Source organism: Montipora capricornis, chromosome 3 (assembly GCF_036669925.1).
Source record: "Montipora capricornis isolate CH-2021 chromosome 3, ASM3666992v2, whole genome shotgun sequence".
Lineage (NCBI taxonomy): Eukaryota > Metazoa > Cnidaria > Anthozoa > Scleractinia > Acroporidae > Montipora > Montipora capricornis.
The window spans coordinates 9,735,878-9,740,877 of record NC_090885.1 but is presented as its reverse complement, the minus strand read 5'-3'; the positions used below and the strand labels follow the sequence as shown (position 1 = coordinate 9,740,877).

Genomic DNA, 5,000 nt, shown 5'->3' with positions numbered 1-5,000 from the left:
TCCCGGGAAATTTTCTTTCAAGGTGACAAGGTAGGGGAGCCTATAACTTCACTTGAAACCCAACTAAGGATCAAGTTAATGATGCACGACCGTAGTCAACTTAGCGGATGACAAGGAAGGATCCTAGAATTTCTTTCAAACATTTATTCAGTTAAAAATATGATTATTTGGGGTGTGCATTGTCAGGGTTTCTCTCCTACACTTTCTCTAAAATTAAAATTAGCCTGTATCCTTCTAGGATCCTTCCTTGTCATCCGCTAAGTTGACTACGGTCGTGCATCATTAACTTGATCCTTAGTTGGGTTTCAAGTGAAGTTATAGGCTCCCCTACCTTGTCACCTTGAAAGAAAATTTCCCGGGAGGCCCACGCCTTAACCACGTAAATCACCTCTTCGATGGCTGTGTTGCCAGCATGGTTGTCCTGGTGGTGTAGTGGTGATCACACCCGACTGGTAATGGGGGGACGTGGGTTCAAATCCCGCTCAGGGCAAATTTTCTTTCAAACATTTATTCAGTTATTATTATTATTATTATTATTATTATTATTATTATTATTATTATTATTATTATTAATTATTTTTATTTTTATTAGTTTCAGCTCTAACCAGACGAAAGTTGGAATTTGATTTCTGTTATCATGCAGATGGTCCCAGCTAAACGATAGATCACAAAACGGCAATTTAACAGTTGTAAAGTGGATTCTATCATCCCAAATGTGACTCATTTACCTTTAGTTCTTAGACGATAAAGTCGGAATACCCAAGCCGTATTCTACAGTACACCAATTTTTTGTTGCTTGATTCAATGATCTGGAGATGTAACAAATATCTTGCTAACCTTGTTTTCTCAGGCAGTGCTGTAAGTTACGGTTGCCTATTTTTTAAGTTGTCTGTTTACGTCTCGAAGTGGAGACTTCGAACTAGAGAAAAGGTGGCCGTAAGCAACAGTTCCGCTGGCCAACGTTAGGTCTATTTCCCTAATGTCCTTTTTAAAAATCAATGTTCAAGGAGTCCTTCAATGTATCACCTACAATAAGCGCCAAAAGTTTTGAGACACTTTTCCCTGTTAAGGAATCTTGGACAATCCCCTCCCCCTAAATCTTTTCCTCTAACCTTCTCTCCCCCCAACAATGTTGTTTTCTTTTCGCCAACACTTCCTTTTTCTGTTACCAACATTAAAGGGGGCAGGTGGGAGAGAGGGGGGAGTATGAGTGGAAAATGTAATGTTAAAGTGATCTTACCATACATTCATACATAACTTTATTAAGTAAAGCAGGTCAAGAGGAAAGAAGCAACTTTACAGCTGATGTGGACCTACTGTAATAAAATTAACAATACATACATATGGTAGTGTATTATACTTTAGATAAATAAGATGAATAATCGCTACAAAATAAATAAAACATAAATATGTATCAATAATAATAGAAATCTGAATGCTTATCATAAACTACAGAGCTGTCTTTTCCAAAAATGATATTCATAACTATATGTTTTAACTGCTTCAGTCAATTTTTAAAGCCGGTTGGATTAGAAAAAGATCTTACACTATCAGACAGGGAATTCCAGGCGATTGCAGCCCTGTGTACAAAGGAATTACGACCGAGCTCAGTGTTTGGCCTATTAACTAAAATATTTAAAGATTTCCTAAGATTATAGCTCTTACAGCTCCTAACAACTAATGAATTTATTTCCTCTAAACCTAATTTATAAAAAGCCTTATGAGTAATAATTAAAATACGAAATTTATAAAAATATTCAAGAGGCATCCACCCCACTCTTGCTGTAAGATATCTTTATCAGTCATGCCCTTTGCCAACTTATGAATTAGTCTAGCAGCTCTGATATGTATCAATTCTAATTCTTTAAATTTGGAGCCAGAGCCCCAAACCACAATCCCGTAGAGGACACTTGGGATTACAGTCTTAAAATACAGAGTTTCTAACATAGATTCGGGTAAAAAACTTATACGTCTCAGCATTTTGACTTTGGTATTGAATGACACACAAATTGATTTAATATGCTGAGACCAAGGCAGTTTGTCATTGATGGTAACCCCGAGACACGCAGTAGAGGATATGTACCGAATAAAGTCCTCACCCAACTTCAAAGGTTTCAAAGGACCAATGAAGGGACTAATGCTCAAAATCATTGCCTTCGTCTTATTGTGGTCTTTCCAGATCAGTGTCTCAACCACTTTTGTCGCTTATTGTAGTTTTGACCGTATATGAGGTCCTTGGTATCTTAGAGAATGCTTTTCGTAGTTAACAAGAAGGATTTTTAGCGGACTTCCTTTAAGTTCACAGTATTTCAGTGGGTTTGTTTTGATGTTGCAATATCTTGGTAAATATCCAGTTTCAATTCTGTTGTCCGAAGTCCACAGTCCCCATTCCATGACGCAATGATATGGTTAAGTGCTATCGTGGATATTTGTTTACATTTAAAACTGTTGTTAACAGTTGATTCTAATCAAAACCAGAAAAAAAGATGCTATGCAAGTCTCTACGATGATATTTAAAAGTATTTAATACTTTTTCTTAACAATACTAGAAGGATTGTAAAATTACGATATCTGTTACAGAGTCATACGATAACCGGATATTGCATTGTGTGCAACAAAAACACAAAAACTCGTTTCCAGTCACGCACACAATTCTTTAGTACATATTTCCCCGTTAATCAGTCACGTAGTTTTCCGTGGTTTAGTGGTCATTGCGATTGCCTCTGAAGGAAGAGATACAGAGTTCGGTTCAATCCCACTAAAACTTCCTTCTGCGAGACAGACAAATCTTGCGCATGCGCGATCAGGGTGCGACCAGAAAAAAACACAAATGGAGAAAAACAGTTTAAAGTCCAAAAATGGAGTCGAAAACTATACTTAATATATAGTAAGGGGGCTAGGGGCTATTATGTATAAATACAAGCCCTATAACTTAAAATGCTTGTGAGGCAAAACAATTATGCAAAAACCTGGTAAAACCATACATAGTTACAAAGAGCATGTGGAAATTTTCCTTTTTGTCTGTACAACCTCTACCCCCGTTTAAACTGTTTGACTTTCTTTTCTTTCACACCACAGATTTCTTTTGATAGGCCAGATCTGTTGGACCTCACTGTAACACATACTAGAGTTTTTCTTCTCAAGTAACTCAAATAATGTGACTGACGTATAGTAATAATTGTCCATGAAGACGTAATATCCCTTGTCCAAGAATGGTTCAATTATAGACATTACCACTTAAATCTCTCTCCACAATATTTCCTTCCTTACCAGTATAAATCTTACTGTTGAAAAAATAGCCACTACTGGATTCTGCAAGTCTAAAGGCTTTTATTCAAAATCTTCCTAGCTTGATTGGAAGGAACTGCCTGAAGTGCACTTTTCCTGTGAACTTGATCAAAGCTTCATGTATGGTCAGCTGCCTCTGAGGCTTATACACTTGCTGAAATCTAGGTATTATTATTGTTCACTTATTGTAATCAGCAGAGCCATCCGTGGGTGCCTGGGTGTTGTCTACAAAATGTAGGTAACGCAAAATCTGAAGGAATCTATCCCTGGGCATTATACTGGCGAAAAAGAGAGAGCTTAAAAGCAGGATCTGTGCTCCAATAAGAGATAAGGTTTGGTTTAGTGACCCATTTCCAGTTACAGGAACTAACCCAAGCTTTTATTTCGTCGGTTGTGACCGGATACCACACAGAAGATTCGTGATGGTCCCTCTTCTGGTCTGCATATAAATTAGTTTGTTCTACTAGCAATTTCGATACCTCCACCGTGAAGAATCATCAAAAGAAATCCAGGCATGATCGAAAGTTTTCAGAATTAAGATTTATTCCAATCGGTCATCTTCGTGAAATAATTCTACTAAAAGTCTCCTCTGACCAGTCTTGTACCTCTACTTCCATTTCCTCCTCCGTGCCCTCGTCAGATGTCGATTCATCTGATTCTTCATGGTCGAATCCCGACTCATCAGCAGTAAAATTCGTTCTCAGAGATTGGGTGTTAAACAAAATTTCATCTTCATCAACGAACAGGATATTTACAACACTTCGATCATTCCTTGAGTCGTAATCCGACGAAGTATTATTTTTAGCTGCCGCCATTTTAAAATCACTCTCCAACACGCTTTTCTAATTGAAAACCTCGAAATGTTTGTCAAAAATGGCCAACTCGACGATAATTCAGAGGGATGATGTATGTATGCCCTACCGAAATGAACTAGCGGTTTCCAGGCCTCAAAACGTGTAATCAAGAGAGAGCAAAGTGGGACTGTTTAACAAATCGAAGGAGGGTTTGCCTTGTCTGTAGTCTTGTCGACAACGATTTTCGTCATCACAGTGGTCAAATTTGGTGTGGACTCACGAAGTGCATCCGGGTGAGTCCACAACAAATTTTGACCACTGTAATGACGAATATCGTTGTCGACAACAGCAGACAAGGCTGAACCCCTTTTGATTTGTTTTTTACCACAATATTCAACGCCAAACAAATTGTTTATTTCAGAGCGTGACCAAAATCATGACTCAAAGAAAGAGCAAGCGTTGTCTATAACTTTCTCGCAATATGAATGGTTTATTTCCCAAAATGAGCGTTCCTGTTTGGCTACGAAATTGCGTGACAAATTGACGCGAGCAGCGTTGTCTAGACGCTCATGGACAACGGCAAATTAGCCAATAAGACTGCGAGATTACAAGCAATTGTGGTAAGAATTTATTTGGACATATGTGTCGGGGGGGTACTTTCTGAGGAGAACACTCCAAGGGGCTTAGTAACCATGCAGACGTTGAACTTGACATGATAAATGTAATATCTGCAGCAGATATTACATTTATCATGTCAAGTTCACAAGCTATTGTGAATTGATTGAATGCTCTTGACCAATCAGATTTTCATAGTGAGTCTGATATATAATAATAATAAATGCAAGTAAATGGAATCCATTCGTGGAGTTGTTTAGCCCAAGAAGACACCGCGGAGAAGGACACGGTAAAAGACGTTGC

The 5,000-nt window shown here is 38.1% G+C and overlaps 1 pseudogene; it reads right to left on the bottom strand.

Moving 5' to 3' along the window:
* The window catches only part of LOC138039819 (piggyBac transposable element-derived protein 2-like), a 10,628-nt pseudogene extending 6,525 nt beyond the window's left edge, over positions 1-4,103 (bottom strand).
* Between the last annotated feature and the right edge of the window lie 897 nt (positions 4,104-5,000).